The sequence below is a fragment of the Pseudophryne corroboree genome, chromosome 2 (genome assembly GCF_028390025.1).
Source record: "Pseudophryne corroboree isolate aPseCor3 chromosome 2, aPseCor3.hap2, whole genome shotgun sequence".
In the NCBI taxonomy this organism is placed as follows: Eukaryota; Metazoa; Chordata; class Amphibia; order Anura; family Myobatrachidae; genus Pseudophryne; species Pseudophryne corroboree.
Genome location: NC_086445.1, coordinates 494360441 through 494379854, shown reverse-complemented (window position 1 = coordinate 494379854; position 19414 = coordinate 494360441). Strand labels below are relative to the sequence as shown.

Genomic DNA, 19414 nt, shown 5'->3' with positions numbered 1-19414 from the left:
TTCTCTCACTAACAAAACACACAGAAGTGGCCACATAATGGCCCTCACTCAGATCGGAGTTGCGGCTCATGCAGCAAAGTACTGATGTTCTGTACTTTGCACATATGCTGGACCCGTACTGCGCATGTGCAGCATGGGTCTGCATTGGCGGACGCACTACAGCAGCAGACATTCAGTGACTGACAGTCTGATGCCATTTGGAGGTGGGGAAAGCCTCTGTTTCTTAAAAGTGAGGCATGTTGCAGTGTTACAGAGGAGGGAGGAGGGAGGAGGGAAGAGGCCAGGATCTCCGTCAGAGGATGGAGATTTCCTGGACTCTGTGTAGCACATGTGGCTGTCAGTTTGTGCGACCCCATGGATCACGCAGCAGTCCGATAATGTTGGAGATGATCCATTACTATATCATTGGACACAGCTCGGATCAGTAATGCAGCAAGAGGCGTGACACCTCCTGCTACATATCAGAGCTTTTGCTGCTGCTTCATGTAAGCAGCAACTATAGCAACTCCAACCACATCTGAAAGAGGGTCATCATTTCAGTGTTCCAACATAAACTGAGCTGATCAGAATACTCTGATGACCAAAGCAGCTGCTAACTACAGGATGTGAAAGTGAAAACATCCTGCAACTGCTGTGTGTATTTGGCCACAGCTAATTTGGCCACAGCTGTTAATTATTAAATTCAGGTGTTTCAATCAGATCCGTTGCCACAGGTGTATAAAATGAAGCACCTAGCCATGCAGTCTCCATTTCCAAACATTTGTAACAGAAAATGGGTCATTCTGAAGAGGTCAGTGACTTCAAGCATGGATCTGTGATAGGATGCCACCTTTGCAATAAGACAGCTCATGAAATTTCAACCCTGCTGGATAATCCACGGTCAACTGTGATATTATTAGAAAGTGAAAGCATTTTGGAACAACAGCAACTCAGCCACGAAGCAGAAGACCACATAAAATCACAGAATGGGGTCATCGGCTGCTAATGCGCATGGTGCTTAAAAGTTGACAATGATCTGCTGATTCCATAGCTGAAGAGTTCCAAACATCCACTGGCATTAATGTAAGCACAAAAACTGTGAAGCGGGAGCCTAGTGGAAAGGTTTTCCATGGCTGAGCAGCTGACTGCAAGCCTCACATCACCAAGTCCACTGCCAAGCGTCGGATGGAGTGGTGTAAAGCACAAACCGATACTGGACTGTGGAGTAGTGGAAATGTGTTTTGTGGAGTGATGAATCACGCTTCTCTGTTTGGCAGTCAGATGGGCGAGTCTGGGCGTGGCGGATGCCGGGAGAAAGTTACCTGCCTGACTGCATTATGCTAACTGTGAAGTTTGGTGGAGAAGGGATAATGGCATGGGACTGTTTTTCAGGGTTTGGCCTAGGCCCCTTATTTCCAGTGAATGGCAATCTCAATACTTCAGTATACCAAGACATTTTGGACAATGCTACGCTTCCAACTTTGTGGCAACAGTTTGGGGAAGGCCCTTTTCTATTCCATCATGAATGTGACCCAGTGCACAAAGCAAAAACTATAAAGACATGGTTTGATGAGTTCGGTGTGGAAGAACTTGACTGGTCAGCACAGAGCCCTGACCTCAACCCCATCGAGCACCTTTGGGATGAACTGGAACGAAGATTGCGAGCCAGGCCTTCTCGTCAAATGTCAGTGCCTGACCTCATAAATGCTTTACAGAATGAATGGGCACACATTCCCACAGAAACACTACAAAATCTTGTGGAAAGGCTTCCAAGAAGAGTGGAACCTGGTATAGCTGCAAAAGGTGGACCAACTCCATATTAAAGTATATGTATTTGAATACAACGTCATTACAGTCCCTGTTGGTGTAATGTTCAGGTGTCCGAATACTTTTGTCCATAGAGTGTATATGTACTCTTTAAACAATGTGAAATAAGCTGTAAATCATATACATATACAGTATGTACGGGTATACTGTATATAATGACTTTAAAAACAGAAAACTGAAATAAAAGCATCACCAATATTCCCTAACATTGCGAGTTATAATAAACAAAAATGAAAGTCTGTATACTATATGCAAGAAAAATGTAATGCTATAAATTAACTAGACTAGAGGATGGGCCATATATGGAAGTCTGTACTTGGTGGTGACATAGTCACTTGTGGGGGGAATGTCGATATGCTTTAGAGATTTAGGGGTACATTTACTAAGCAGTGAAAAGAACGGAGAAGTGAGCCAGTGGAGACATTTCCATATCAACCAATCACCAGCTCTGTATAATTTTATAGTATGCAAATTAAATGATAGATGTTACTTCAGTGCTGATTGGTTGCCATGGGCAACTTCTCCACTGGCTCACTTCTCCGCTTTATCACTGCTTAGTAAATGTACCCCTTAATTGTACAAGGTGATACCTTGATAAAGACTACAGAGTCATGAAACGCGTCAGTGGCGGCTATCTGTGCTCTAGAAGTACCTCACTAGACAAATGAACAAGTTCCACATCCAATAATTGAATGAGAGATGCATATCTGAGTAATATCATTCCTGTTCATGATTGTTTATTCTAGCAGTCGGGTAAGAGATATGCCTTACCCCAGAGAGGATACTGTTCAAAAGAAAAGAAGAGGGCATGGCCAATGAACGTATTAAGGGCTATGGATGTTAGAAGTTGTTTCAGTTGCATATATGTATGTGTATGAGTAACTCAATTAACCTTGCTGTTTACAGAACTTGACTATTGTTTAATTATAAATATTTTTTAAGCACTGTGTCTGTTGTCTTGACATTCCTTGTCTGCTGCCAGCCCTGACCAATCGCTTGCCTGGTAAATACACTTTTTATTACTATGCTATCTATGCCAATGCCTCTGCAAGTTTGTTGTTTACTCCTGCTTTAAGCTTCACATTCTAGCACTAGCTAGGTAGATACTATTCTGGGCTGGAAGATATGGGAGCATCCAGTAACGTGTGAATGTGACTAGCTCTATGGGAAAGGCTGCTTGCTATAGGCTAAGTGACTAGCCCCACTTCCCAATAAAGTTATCCAGCCCCATGTTATACAGTACTTGAGCTCTTTCTGTCACCCCTACCTGTCAGCCAATTACAAGCAGATTCCTCAAACAGCCCCACATAAATGGCAGAGTAAGTACTGACCCATCTAGTCAAATGAAAATAACCAACCCTTTACCGCCATTCAGTAAACACTTCTTATCTTCTGTAGTGCACGTAGAGATAGGGGGCAGCAGGGAGAGGCTGCTGCTTCTCTATGTCAGTGACAGATGGCACTGTACTGTGACATTACAGAGCACTGCCACACTCCCAGCCTGTCAGTATGAAAGTAGATGGATGTGTGAAGCAAGAAATGGAAAGATTTGTAGGCGATTTGGACCCAATGACACTCTTTCGGTGTCGGCTGTCGGGATTTCGGTGTCTGTATCCTGAACACCGGGATCCTGACAGTTGGCAATTTAACTGCATCCCTGCTTTAGGATGTCTGAATCTTAGAAGAACCGAAAGGCGAATGTATGCAGAGACTATTGAAGGGTATCACTCATGGACTAATGGTTAACACAACTGAAAGGACTTTACATGTGGAATGATTGTTGGTGCTCACAGCAGTGGTGCAAGCATTAACAGATGCACCGGTGCTTTGTTCAAAGGTGGCTGCTGTTAAAGTGGACCAACAAAAAACTGGGTCTGAATTCAAGGCCTATGGAAGTGCAGGGCCTGAGGTTGTATGATCGAGTGGGATGGAACATGGGCAGACTTGTTCAGTCCCACAGATGGGCAACACAATTATGGATAATCTGAATCAGAGATCAATTAAATTGGTCTGACAATGAACAGTATGCCACACATTACATTGTATTTACTACAGAAGCAGTAGGCCTGTCCGTATGTCATTAATATCTGCAGCTAACAGGGTGAAACACCTCCAGTTTGCTTAAGAACCCAGGCATTGGGCAGTAAATGATTGGAAATGGGTCATGTGGCCTTATGATTCAATTACACCATGCAAATGGTATAGTGAGGATATGGAGACACCAGCACAAAGGCATGGATCCTTCTGGAGCTGCTACCATCAAACCTTCAGAACCTGTATTTGGGTTAATATTCCCCACTAAACATAACGACAGTTAGTAGAACACACGCCTAGAAGTATCGAAGCAGTATTAAGGGTAGCCCAACAAAGAATGAACCCTGTGTCATAATAATTTGGCCACTCAGTGTATAACACAAATATGGTAAGTCATTAAACATATAAAGCGGATACAGGAACGGTTAGTGTAAATCTAGTATAATAGTCAATGGGGTAAATTTACTAAAGTGGGAGTTTTCAAGAACTGGTGATGTTGCCCATAGCAACCAATCAGATTATATCTATTATCTTCTAGAAGCAGATAGATAAATATTAAGGAGAATCTGATTGGTTGCTAAGAGCAACATCACCAGTTCTAAAAAAAAACTCCCACATTAGTAAATTTGCCACAATGTATGTGAATTGTGTCTTTCTTCAGATGCCATTAATGTCAAAGTCTGTGATGTAATATTCTGTGAAAGAGATACATAAAGCTTCCAAACAATGGGAATATGTCCGATAGCTCACTTGTGTGTTTATTCATCCTTTGTATAGGAAGTTATGCCACTCTGAACAGCATCTTGCAGTGACCGTGTGGATGGAGAAAAGGTCTTACTTGGAAGTTGGTGGAAATTGCTAGGGATGTGTTGATCCCTCAGTGACTAACAGTATCTCACCACTTGTGAAAATATCATGCATTTGGAGGATTAAAAAGTGTGTATCTTACCTGCTTGTAGATTTCAGTGTGTTTCCTCTGCAGTCTGGCACAGCTGAAGTCATGTGACTCATCAAAGCAGAGCAGGTTTAAGGTACTTCCTTATGAAGTCAGGGTGGTATTGTTGCTCGCCTGTCAGTCTGGGAGGACTCTAAGGTATAAAAGGCTGTCTGGACCATTTATCTTATGACCGACTGGCTGGCTGGTGACTATGGAGTAGATCTCTGTTAGCTAGTGACAGGGCCATGAACATTTACTGTGTAATGGTTACTGGTCTGCGGTCATCCTGACTAAATAAAACCGCAGTCCAGAGTCAGTGTGTGCTTCCACTACAAAACTTCTTTTTCATACACTGTAGATGTGCTGAATCCAATAAAGATACTTCCTCACATAGAAACAGCACAATTAAGGTGCATCCAGCAGATATTTAACACAAGCCTGTGTGGGTGGTCCTACAGCTGTAAGTTTGTGTGGGTGCACTGTAAATCTGTAGTTATATTAGGCAATCTTGGGAAAACAAAGTATGTGCTCTCTGGCATATTCCCAAAGAAGTTCATGCTATTTGGTAAAATCAGAGGCTTTCATTGATGGATTAGTCTCTACAATACATCTCAACAATCAGGGACGTGCAGTCAGGGGAGGCAGTGCCTCCCCTGTCTTCAATGATTAATATAATATAAAGAAAATACTTATGACACATATTTGTCTGTGTCATAAGTAATTTCTTTATATTAAGCTATACATTTCAGAGCTTAAAAGTGCTTTGGGAGGCACTGATAGCAGTGCCTCCCATTTACAATAGGAACAGGCTAAAGCGGGGGGCGGGGCAAAGCACAGGGCTGTAAAAGCCCATTAAAACCAGAGGGGAAAGCGGCACTTCTGCAAGTGCCTCGTTGACAGGGGAAACCCGCCCCTGGCAGCGAGGCAAATGTGATTGGACAGCGGATCCAGTGCTGGATCCGCTAGTCCAATCACCCATATGCTGCGGGGAGCTGCTCTGTCTGTCAGAAAAAAAGAGACACTCTTCTACTATATGATACAGTAGGCGCCTCTTTCTGCACTGCACATACCGTGGTGTGTATCGTAACAGCTGCGCTGGCCACCCGCTTGTAATGATTACGGAAGTTCCCCCACACTCACACTGCCGTGCGTGCGCATATTCGCACTTTGCGTAAAAAAGCTTCTACGGCTGTGCGCTTTGGCGCGTGGTATGCGCATTTGCGGTAGAGTTTGTGAGCGTCTAGCGAGCGACTCGATCGCAACATATTTAACCCATATAGTGTGTTTTGTAGATAATATTCCCTTAAACAATGTCAGCAAGTATGTTTAGTTTAAATGGTTCGTGGACAGAGAAATTCCTCTTTGCATGATAGGAAGGGTCAGATAAAGGTTGAATGGTGGTGTCTAGTATCCAGCTGTAGAGTATTTTAATAGTAACATTTCAGTGTTGGTTAGGAAGAGATTGCTCGCTCCTGCGTATAGTTATGTACAAAAGTAGTTCATAGACATTTACTGTATTTGCTGTTCATTATCCATGCGGCGGGAATCCTGAGCATACCTCCCACCTGAGCAGTTGGAGAGAGACACAGCCCACCTGTTCGAACCCACCTATGACCTTTTGTTATAATGCAGAGACACATTCCTGTGTCCAATGAACAATGAGATTATAGGGACCATTGTATTGTTACTGTATGCTGTGTATATAAGGACCACCATTGCTGGGCCAGTCACTCACTCTCTCTGCAAGGTTTTCACATTGAAGGCTGAGGGCTGGATCCAGGACGCGCTTGCGAATCATTCCCACGTGTGTAAGTTTCTCTGTAGCCATTTTGTTATCCTCTGTGTTTGCCATTTGTTCTCATTGTGTACTCATTCTGTTTGCTTGTGTTTGCGATCGTTCGCTATTGTTCATATTATTCCTTGTTATTCTGTTTAGATTTTGATGTTAGTTTTGTAGTGTATAAGCTGTATTGTTTTCCCATTTTTACTCTAAAGAATCATCCACGAAGGTGTTAGAGCCGGAGTGGTTTTTAAATCCAAACCAGGTCTTGTGTTTTCACTAGTTACTGCAAAGGGTTTTCCTAGCGTCTCAATCGCTCAAACAGCTTACATATTATCAAGGTTAATAAGCGTTACATCATGGTAGCATTACAGTGCCAAGGTTTAGAGTATAAGCATACCCTTACTGTGTGTTGTTAATAAGGTTTTCTGTGTAACATTCTGTGAGCGTCTGCGCCGCTCGTGTCTCACTCTCACGGCGCAGCGTCCGCCTGCGCCAATAGCGTAGCATTACGGTACTCGGGACGCCTATAGCGTGCTCGATACCAAGCGTGAGTCCGTGAGCGTACGTGTCGCTCGTGCGTTGCGCCCACGGCCTAGCGTCTGCTACGCTAAGTGTGTATCCTTACAGTACTCAGTGCGCCAATAGCGTACTTAGTCCATAATAAGTATATAGCTTACGTTTAAAGGTAATAATTGACTTTATCAATTGGGGGCATCGTCCGGGCCTCCTCATATCCACAGCCTAGCGGAACCAGGCAGACTTTATCCATCAGCAAAGGGCGGGAAGGTAGTATCCCCTTGTTAGCCGTTCGGTGGTCGGGGATACGGTAGTGCTGATTAGATAAGCGTCTGCTCCGCTTGGTTTGTAGGGATGCTGGTGGGATCCGGATCCGAAAGGTAAGAACGTTAAGCTATTGTCTTTAAACCTGTTTTAATTTCTGTATTGGTGCAAATTGCGCACGCAACACACGCACACACCGGTATTTTCATTTGTGTACTTTAACATATCTACCTTTCTGTTCGCCATTAGCATTGATCACGTGCTGAGAAAATTTGTTGCTATTTTAGTTAAAAGTAAAGAGTAATACTTAAGGGAGTAATTGTAAAAAACACGCACGCAGCCTGGCCCAGTTATAAAGGTTGTACAGGAGATACTGTGTGGTGCTTGGTAAACGATTATAGTTGAATATCGTTTGCATTTATAGAAGCGTGTTGTTTTGTGTTATTGCGGACGTATCCGGCCTGTGTACACGTGTCTCTGACCGAGTGCGAGACAGTGTACGCAACGCAAAGGCCTACACACGTGGCGTATATTACGCAACGTGCGTACGGATACGCCCGCTAAATACAAATCATACGATAGCATTGTTTTAGTTTAGGCGATACGGTAGCCACGCGATAATAGCACAAATTGTTCAGTTTCCAATATTTAGTTTAAATACCTTACTTTACTGTAGTACCTCTGGGGAGAGCTATCAGTTTACGGGAAATGATTTTTTTTCTGATCAGAAAACTATAGAATGATAGTGTGGGCTAAAAGAAAAAAAGGTATGATTGTATTGAATTCCGCTTGCTGGTCTTGATGGTCTTGGTGGTCTTGGTGAAGCTTGGTGATCTTGATGAAGCTTGGTGATCTTGATGAAGCTTGGTGAAGCACGGTCTAGGTAAAAACGTGCGAGCACGGTTTTGGTGAACACGTGCGACGAAGTGTGGTAAAAGTTTTCGTGGTATTACGCTCCGGCTGTTGTGGAGCGCAGTAGGAAGACTCCAATGATCCTACCATTTATGGACAACAAGTGTCTAGAAGTGGTACGATTGGACCGCACAGTTGTAGGTGTAAACCCATGACGCAACGCGATATGAGGTCGCATATTCATGCGTAAATTGCCCACATACGTGTTGTAGGGAGCACATGCAAGCGTGATTTGTGTAAAAAATAAAGGTAGGGAATTTTCGCTGGTAGGGCCTGCAACGACTATGCGTGTCTGCTAAAAGAGGCGGATCCGTGATACTCGGAGCAGAAGAAGCTGGTGGAAGAGCTTGCAGAACTTCCACCGTAGACTTCTGTGTTTGGTGCATTTTAGGAAGTTTTTCTGTGTTAAAAAGGTCCACAATGGAAGCCAAGTGCACAACACAGGGATGTTTAGCAGTCAGGGTTCAGACTGAAGAGGCTTGCAGACCCCGGGGGTCTGCTCGGTTAGTAATGTGGGGGAAGTATGGCCCCACACTGAGACCTTTTGTGATGAATGGACACGAATGACTGTGGGGGATAAAGCACCATTTCCTGGGATAGGTAGTTTTGACTCAGAGGTATTGCATAATCTAAGAAGAAGGATATGTCTGATAAAATCCGGGAAGCAACGGATTAGACATTATGATTATTTACAGTTATGGCAACAGGAAGGTGAGATACAAAGAGGATTAGCTCAAGCAGCTGGTTCCAACCTGATCAGAAGACTGATGGCAACTGGAGAAACAATGGCTACAGAGAATGGCATACTGGGATATGATGATAATAGTGCACTTAATAAATTTATTAATGGTGATAATAGTAAACGTAATGGATGTGTTGATAACGATAGGAGTAAAACTGATAAATGTACAAATTGTATGTTAGAGTCAACACAAGATGATGTAGTTGAACTTAATCGTGTCAGGGTGATTGCAGTCCCAAATGGACAGACTGACGCTCTGGGAGTCACTCCCGTCAGGAACATTGCAATGCATTGCCCCTGGTCCCGGACAGAATTAAGGACAATTATGTCTGAATTTCCTGATCCCAGTAAAGATCTAGCCGCATGCCAAAGGTTTATTAAAGAACTAGGAAACACCGCCGAACCCCATAATAAAGATTGGCGGACATTGCTGAGGGTATGTCTACCCTCCAATATTGACCCTGCGAAATTCATCACTGATTGTAAGTTAGACGCAGAAGTACCTCTCACTGAGGAATACAATCAGGAGAATGTTAAACAGATCAACCTGCAATTAGGAGTATATTTCCCAACTGTTGTCAAGTGGAACAAAATTTTCTCCATTAGACAAAAAGAAGGTGAAACTGCTTCTGATTATTTCCATCGAGCATTAGAGGAAATGGCTAGATACACTGGGATCGCGGACATTGAGGAAAGTGTACATCATAGAGAAGTAGCGGTGTCCGTATTAATGGAAGGTTTAAAAGAAGTGTTGAGAACAAGGGTACAGACCACTCAACCTAATTGGAGAGGTATCTCGGTGGCTGCATTAAGGGAGTCCGCTATCGAGCATGACCGTAATATCCAAAGAACCAGGGAAGCACAGGGAGAGCAGTTGATGGTGATGAGCATCCAAGCACTAGAAGAGGCATCAAATCGACCAAAACCCCAGGCCCCTGGCACATGGAGGAAGCCAAGGGTTTGTTATCTGTGTAAAAGGGAAGGGCATTATGCCAGCAACTGTAACAGCACACATAAAGTCAGACCTCCTAGACAAGAACACGAGCAAAGTTATGACACACGTAATTGTAATCAGGGATCATATAGGAAAAATTTTGGGCCGAACCTGTAATTTGCAGCCAGTGAAGTTGATTATTAGCCTTGATAGTAAGCCTGAGGTTACAGTCGATGTAATTGGTACGTCATTCCTTGTAGACACAAGGGCGGCCAGGTAAACTCTGTGATTATCTTTAAATGTTTCCTTTTCATCTCTGATGTTCACCAGCAGAACTACAGCTCAAACATCACATGTCTACTTGGTCTTTTCAGAGGTCTACCCAACCCCAGTATATCTTACCAGCATCGTTGTGTCTGGCCAAACACAAAGGGTGGAGAGTGGAAATACTGGTGGGGGAGACTGTGCAGAGATACCGATGGACATGTTGGTGTGACAGCCTGATGGTGAACGGAAATCTGACAATGTTTCTTTTCTATTGTTCTCTCTCTTTGTTCTTTCATGTTTTACGGATGGTATGTCATACAACAGTTAGACAAATGGTAATGCAAGATTTATGCTCCTTACAGAAAGATCGCTGATTCGGAAAGAATATTGTATCACCGGAGTGTTCGTTTTAGGAAGACTGAGAGACAGCACTGTTGAGACGACATCTGAGCAAGAAGAACAACAAGACTATAGGACAATTATCGTAACAATTTTCTTTCCCTTCAATTATTTTCGGTACCCCCATTACAACTCTTTCTTTCTCCTCCTGTAAGATGGACTTGCCCCAAGAGACTGCATTCCGTGTTTTCCTGTTGACCCTGTTGTTGACCAGAGCAGTCTGTTTCGGTGAGAGTATCAGAGAGGTCGAGAAAGGATCTGGAATGGGTTCTGATGACCAGGATGGATTCGTAGAATTCCAAGAGCAACACAATCACCGAGTAAAGGCGAGTATCAGAAAACGATCTGGTAGCCATGACACTAAGAGACATTGTGAAGGATTGTTAGCTGAAGAGAATTGTATCTGTAGGAATTGTGAAAACATAGTTGAGGATGGGTGCATCCAGAGATGTCAGTCCAGCATTAATATCAATATGGACCGTCATCCATTGAGTGACTATCACTCATTAGTGGGTAAGGTTTTAAACCAAACGGAATGCTGGGTGTGCTCACAAGTACCTCAAGGTCAGAGAAAGTCAGGACTAGTGCCATACTCTTTAATGATAGATGAGGTACTTGAATTAAGGGGTGGGAGACCGGTGGACAAGAAATTTAATATTTCTAGGCCTCCTAGTTTGAAGCTCCACCAATATCATGTGGATAGGTCCTTAATATGTTTTAACATTTCCAATCCCCGAAAGCCAGGAAATTGGGAGGTGACATGGAACAACCAAACCATGACATTCCCACACAGAGCCGATAGAATGCCCTTAGACTCAGAGCTTATACGCCAAATAGCCAACAGTGGAAGATATTTTCAGTATAGGTACACTCAGGGGCGGATCCAGAAGAAAATGATAGGGGGGGCACCATGAAAGGGGCAAGTACATTTGCGTGCGGCTTCGGTGCATGTGAGGTGGCGCTTCTTATACAATGCCCACAGTTGTAGCGCTCATTATGCAATGTTCTCTGTACTGGTAGTGCCCCTTATATAAACCCCATAGTAGTGGTGCCCTTTATGCAATGCTCGTATTGCCCCCATTAGTAATGTTGCCTGTAGTAATGCCCCCAATCATTTAGCACCCTAGTAGTTATGCCCCCAGTGGTAATGCCCCTCCAGTTATGATCCCAGTAGTTTACCCCTGCCCCCTTTAGTTTAGCCTCCCAGTGGTAATGCCCCCAGTAGTTTGCCTGCTTGTAGTTTAGCCACCAGTAGTAATGCACCCCTGTAGTTTGCCCCATTGTAGTTTAGCCCCTGTAGTTATGCCCCCCTTGTCGTTTAGCCCCCAGTAGTAATGCCCCCAGTAGTTTGGCCCCTGTAGTTATCCCCCAGTAGTTTGGCCCCTGTAGTTATGCCCCCAGTAGTCTGGCCCCCCCTGTAGTTAAGCCGCCAGTAGTAATGCCCCTGTAGTTACGCCACCAGTAGTAATGCCCTCCTGTAGTATGCCCCCAGTAGTTAGCCCCTTTGTAGTTGACCCCCAGTAATGATGTCCCCCAGTAGTTTGCCCCCAGTAGATGCCCCCCAGTAATAATGTCCTCCAGTAGTTTGCCCCCAGTAGTAATGCCCCCAATAGATGACCCCCCCAGTAGTAATGCCCCCAGTAGATACCCCCCAGTAATAATGCCCCCAGTAGATGGCCCCCTGTAATAATGCCCCCCAGTAGATGGCCCCCAGTAGCTGCCCCCAGTAGTAATGCCCCCAATAGATGACCCCCCAGTAGTAATGCCCACAGTAGATGCCCCCCAGTAATAATGCCCCCATTTAGTTATGCCCCCCCAGTAGTAATGCCCCTTGTTGATGCCCCCAGTAGTAATGTCCCCCGTAGTTTGCCCCCAGTAGATGCCCCCGCTGCATTAAGGAAGAGAAAAGAGAACATACTTACCAAGCCCCGTTCCCGCTTCCAGACCGCTGCAGTCCTCCTCCTGGCGTCCTCTCCTCAGCACTATGAGAGAGACGTCATGACTGACGTCTCTCCCATAGCGCACGCCGCACAGTGACAGCGCCGGAAGCCGGAGCTCAGTACTGAGCTCCTGCCTCCGGCTGCTGCTGTGCAGGGAGACGGGCGCCCGCTGGTAACTCAATCTCAGCGGGCGCCCGTCATCTCCCGGTGCGGCGCCGACGCCGGGGGGGACACCGCGGATGGAGGCCACAAATGACAGGGGGTGCACGGGGCCGAGTGCCCCCCCCCCTGGATCCGCCACTGGGTACACTCCAGGAAGTAGGCCCATGCGAGTTGGAGAAGTATCACCAGGATACTGTGCACATATCATACAACCTGATACGTGTACTAGACAGATGAGAGAGTTAGGGATAGGATTTTTCACCTGGAAGGTTTGTAATATGGTGATGTCATTTTCTGTCCCATATGTCCTCCCCGATGATGCATATTTCATATGTGGGAGGAAGACGTATGAGTGGCTTGCCCCAAACTCAGAGGGATTGTGTTACATTGGAAGAGTGTTGCCGGAAGTAATGACCATTACCCATGATAAAATGAAAGACGTTCACCGCAATGCTCAAGCTCCTTACACTCACACCCATTACGAACACATTGTAAAGAGACACCTTATAGATAGGACAGAGCATGCAGCCTCTGATTTGATCCACGAATCCACCGGGATTCAACTCCTACTCGCGTTAGATATCACCCGTACCGCCAGAGGAGTTATACATTTTAGGTATATTACCGCGCTAGCGAACAACCTGATAGACAATATCACCGAGATGTATGATGACACCTTCAGGTATACTGGGAGAGAATTGCAAGCTTACAAAACGGAACTGATCCAGCACAGGATGGTTCTCAATTACATCACAGCGGTGACAGGAGGGTATTGTGTCACCCTAGCAACTCAGTATGGTGTGAAGTGTTGTACGTATATCACAAACAGCACTGAGGACCCAACCGAGGTCATAGATCAAAAGATGGACGATATCTTGCAATTGAAGTGGGAGTTCCAAAGGAGGCACAACCTTACCCTTACTGCTGTGGGTAATGAACTGACCGGCTGGGTTTCATGGTTGAACCCACGTAATTGGTTCTCAGGTTTAGGAAAATGGGCTCAAAATGTTATCGTTACTGTAGGGAAATTCCTCTTATGTATCCTAGGAGTTGTCATAATGATTGGTCTGATATTCAGATGTGTTCGGATTTTAATGAATTGCAAGCGCAGTACCAAATTGATGAGTTTGAGGAGCGAGGGCATTGTAACAACAACTAGTTTAATTTATGACCCATCAATCGAGACAATGTTGTGATAAGACGTGATTCCACGGTCCGTTTCTTTCACCCGTTTCTCCTTTGTTTTTCTCCAAGGTAAAAAGACATCCACTTGGAAGAAGATTTTGATGACCCATTATACAGACCATTGATGAACTGTTTCACCAACAATTGATGAACCCTTAGAGACTTTAATTTTTATGGACACTTGAAGAGCTTTGCTTGCCACTTACAGCAAAGATACTGCGAATCCGGACAAGACATCGACAAGACTTCAACAAGACGCCCAAAGACGACCACATACATAATCATACGAATGCATTTATAACGCATGTTTCTTATCTTCATCTCTACTATCTTCAGGTAGTGACACACATAGTCGACAGGTAATATAGGCACATATATTAGCACTCACATATTCTCCCCCTTCATGTATCATCAACTAATGTGCACCCCATTTGTTGGAACTAAAAGCCGAAAAGAGCTCGGTAGAGTTTGTTAGCCCACTTACAGACCCTTAATACGGGATAAGAAGGATTCAATGTATACTTCGCAATACCTCGAAGCTTATTTTAGAACATGTACGGCACGATGATACATGACCCCTCAGGCATGGATTTCATACATACATGCTTTTACTATCTCACTAGGTCATACATTTTCCCACCTTCTCCCCTCCTCCCTACTCCCAATCATAAATAGGTATTTCATGGTAATATATATTTTTCTGCTTAATTGTTTAGATAGTGGCAGTTATTGTTGACTGCCAAAGGGTGGACTGTCAAAGTCGAAAAATATCATGATTCACATGCCTTGTACTAAACCCATGCACATGCCCGCTGCGCGTGCACACGCTCTGCCGTGCGTGCGCATATTCGCACTTTGCGTAAAAGAGCTTCTACGGCCGTGCGCTTTGGCGCGTGTTAAGCGCATTTACGGTAGAGTTTGTGAGCGTCTAGCGAGCGACTCGATCGCAACATATTTAACCCATATAGTGTGTTTTGTAGATAATATTCCCTTAAACAATGTCAGCAAGTATGTTTAGTTTAAATGGTTCGTGGACAGAGAAATTCCTCTTTGCATGATAGGAAGGGTCAGATAAAGGTTGAACGGTGGTGTCTAGTATCCAGCTGTAGAGTATTTTAATAGTAACATTTCAGTGTTGGTTAGGAAGAGATTGCTCGCTCCTGCGTATAGTTATGTACAAAAGTAGTTCATAGACATTTACTGTATTTGCTGTTCATTATCCATGCGGCGGGAATCCTGAGGATACCTCCCACCTGAGCAGTTGGAGAGAGCCACAGCCCACCTGTTCGAACCCACCTATGACCTTTTGTTATAATGCAGAGACACATTCCTGTGTCCAATGAACAATGAGATTATAGGGACCATTGTATTGTTACTGTATGCTGTGTATATAAGGACCACCATTGCTGGGCCAGTCACTCACTCTCTCTGCAAGGTTTTCACATTGAAGGCTGAGGGCTGGATCCAGGACGCGCTTGCGAATCATTCCCACGTGTGTAAGTTTCTCTGTAGCCATTTTGTTATCCTCTGTGTTTGCCATTTGTTCTCATTGTGTACTCATTCTGTTTGCTTGTGTTTGCGATCGTTCGCTATTGTTCATATTATTCCTTGTTATTCTGTTTAGATTTTGATGTTAGTTTTGTAGTGTATAAGCTGTATTGTTTTCCCCTTTTTACTCTAAAGAATCATCCACGAAGGTGTTAGAGCGGAGTGGTTTTTAAATCCAAACCAGGTCTTGTGTTTTCACTAGTTACTGCAAAGGGTTTTCCTAGCGTCTCAATCGCTCAAACAGTTCACATATTATCCAGGCTAATAAGCGTTACATCATGGTAGCATTACAGTGCCAAGGTTTAGAGTATAAGCATACCCTTACTGTGTGTTGTTAATAAGGTTTTCTGTGTAACATTCTGTGAGCGTCTGCGCCGCTTGTGTCTCACTCTCACGGTGCAGCGTCTGCTGCGCCAATAGCGTAGCATTACGGTACTCGGGACGCCTATAGCGTGCTCGATACCAAGCGTGAGTCCGTGAGCGTACATTTCGCTCGTGCGTCGCGCCCACGGCCTAGCGTCTGCTACGCTAAGTGCGTATCCTTACGGTACTCAGTGCGCCAATAGCGTACTTAGTCCATAATAAGTATATAGCTTACGTTTAAAGGTAATAATTGACTTTATCACCGCAGACCCCAGACCCCCCAGCACTAGGCTGATGCGCTGTGTCTCACCCCAGCCGGCTCACTGGACATGCACGAGATCTCGCTATTATCACGAGATCTCACATGCAGCCCAGAGCTGGCAACCACCACAGCCAGGGACAGAGCTGTCCCTGCTGTGGTGATGGGACAACAACACCTGCAGCTGTCAAATTCGATTGCTGCAGGTATCGGAACGGTCAGTGCCACTGACCATTTATACGTTGCCCTGCATATTGGCGTGCTATCTTGTAGATAGCAGTGCTGATAATGAGTGCCACTGTCATTTACCACACTTTCCCACAGTCCAGTTTGATCCCAGGGGGCATTGCTTGTACAGATCACACACTAGGGACACTATAAGAGCTACTTCTGTATGGTGTAACGTGAATAAGGGGTACTTATGTGTGGTGTAACGCGAACTGGGCAGGCACCAAATTACTGCCTTGCCCAGGGTGATGGTAATATACTAGTTTCGGCCCTGCTGTGGAGATGTCACTACAGCAGCGGCAGCCCCAGAGCCAGCGGGAACCGGCATTACTGATGTGGAGCTGTCACTACAGCAGCGGCAGCCCCAGAGCCAGCGGGACCCGGCGTTACTGATGTGGACCTGTCACTACAGCAGCGGCAGCCCCAGAGCCAGCGGGACCCGGCGTTACTGATGTGGACCTGTCACTACAGCAGCGGCAGCCCCAGAGCCAGCGGGACCCGGCGTTACTGATGTGGACCTGTCACTACAGCAGCGGCAGCCCCAGAGCCAGCGGGACCCGGCGTTACTGATGTGGACCTGTCACTACAGCAGCGGCAGCCCCAGAGCCAGCGGGACCCGGTGTTACTGATGTGGACCTGTCACTACAGCAGCGGCAGCCCCAGAGCCAGCGGGACCCGGCGTTACTGATGTGGACCTGTCACTACAGCAGCGGCAGCCCAGGAGCCAGGGGGACCCGGCGTTACTGATGTGGACCTGTCACTACAGCAGCGGCAGCCCAGGAGCCAGCGGGACCTGGCGTTACTGATGTGGACCTGTCACTACAGCAGCGGCAGCTGTAGTGACAGCCCCGGAGCCAGCGGGACCCGGAGTTACTGAAGTGGAGATGTCACTACAGCAGTGGCAGCCCCGGAGCCAATGGGAAACCCGGAGATGGAGAGCGTGCAGTGGCGACCTCTCCCTCCTCCTCATCTGCCCTCCTATGCAGCAGCATCACTGCCGGTGATTCACCGGCACCTACACTCTCCCTTGACCTGGGGCCCAGGACCACCCAGGTCAGAAAGGTGGGGTGGGGGCAGTTGGACTGGGTGGGAAGTGACTGAGCAGCTCACCCCCAGAACACTTGGGCTGCAAGGACAGGGAGGTGCAATATATATATGTATATATATATATATATATATATATCTCAGTGCCTCCCCAGCCAATGACCTCACCGCACGCCACTGTCAACAATGTACTACTCACTTGGTGGGGGCACATGCACTGTGATCTCTCAAGATGCCCCACTGTCACTTGGTTTACAGTGCAGAACCCAACCAACAAACATAGGCTCATGCTAAATTCAGGCTGCTTGAACTACAATCATTCAGTTTCTTTGCAAGGAAATCTTTAATGAATGAAGCACTTGCACAGTGGTGTGAAACTGTTAGATATTGAGGATATTGGGCCTAATTCAGACCTGACCGCAGCAGCAAAATTGTTCTCTGATGGAAAAAACCATGCGCAGTGCAGGTGGGGCAGATATAATAGGTGCAGAGAGAGTTAGATTTGGGTGGGGTGTGTTCAAACTGAAATCTAAATATACAAACTCCACACAGTTAGGGTCATGGTGGAAACTGAACCCATGACCTCATTGCTGTGGGGCTGTAATCAGTAGCGGATCTTGCCACGGGCAAGCAGGACTTTTGCCCGGGGCGCCGCCTTCCGGAGGGCGCTGGCGCCATCCGGAGGGCGCCGCACCGTGGCAAGATCCGCCACTGCTGCCCGCTGTGTCCCCCGTCCGCCTCCGCTGCCCGCTGCCGTCCCCGTCCGCCTCCTGTGAAGGGAACTAGACGCTATGCGTCTAGTTTCCCTTCGTGGAGAGTAACTTTGCTGAGCGGTGCGCGATGACGTCATCGCGCACCGCACAGCAAAGGTCCTCTCCACGAAGGGAACTAGACGCATAGCGTCTAGTTTCCCTTCGTGGAGAGGACCTTTTGCTGTGCGGTGCGCGATGACGTCATCGCGCACCGCTCAGCATTCAAGCGGTGCTAGCAATGTACAGGGGGCGTAACTGACCACGCCCCCTGTATTAGGACACGCCCCTTTTCCTGCCCGGGCCGCAGAGCGCCCTTGAACCGGCCCTGGCTGTAATGCTAACCATTACACCAGCCTGTAACATGGCAGTTAGGAGCTGATTGGCTGGTACTTTATTTCAGTTCACTTTATCTTTCTCAGAGCTCAGTATAGTAAAGAGACCGCTAAGTTACACAAATGTGGACAGCAGCACATTGCCTCAGTAAGAAGCACTATTGCCCACTGCTATCAGAGTGACTATTACTTGAGGACACAGTAGTTGTCACAATTGAGGGAGAGTTAGATTTGGGTGAGGTGTGTTCAAACTGAAATCTAAATTGCAGTGTAAAAATAAAGCAGCCAGTATTTACCCTGCACAGAAAAAATATAACCCACCCAAATCTAACTCTCTCTGCAAATGTTATATCTGCCCCACCTGCAGTGCACATGGTTATGCCCATTAGAGAACAATTTTGCTGCTGCAATCAGGTGTGAATTAGGCCCACTGAGTGATTAATTCATCACACAATTCTTATAGGCCCTACACATGGGGCGATTATTCTCAAAGATATGAACGATCTTGTTCATAAATGAACGAGATATCGTTCATATCTTTCAGTGTGGAGGCCCAATCGATGAACGATGCATGGCCCCACGCTCGTTCATCTCTGGTGCCCCGTCGGCTGTGCATGCAGGCCAATATGGACGATCTCGTCCATATTTGCCTATGGAGCCGTGTGACGGGGGGGTGAAGAAACCTCACTCCCCCGTCACTGCCCCCCGCCGCCGGGTCGGCCGTATCCACCATCGGGCAGCTCGGCGGCGGATCGTTATATGTGTAGGGCCCATTAGTTTAGCTAGTGGGAGAATCTTACTTTGCAAAAGAATATCTATGATCCTCGTGGAAGTAATTCTCATTGGGTGGAGTACTCCATTCTACTAAATATCCTGATTTTGACAACAGCTAAGTGGATTGAGAGACTTGGCCTACATTGTGATTGTACCAGTGGTAAATTTTATCCAAGAGATAAGCAAGCCTGAGATTGAAGAGAAGGGGTCCGAGTTTCAGGGAGTGCTTTGAA

The 19414-nt window shown here is 46.0% G+C and overlaps 1 protein-coding gene across 1 annotated transcript in view; it reads right to left on the bottom strand.

Moving 5' to 3' along the window:
• Window positions 1–19414, bottom strand: part of SSC4D (scavenger receptor cysteine rich family member with 4 domains) — a 109512-nt gene that overhangs the window by 50702 nt on the left and 39396 nt on the right. The window lies entirely within an intron of this gene.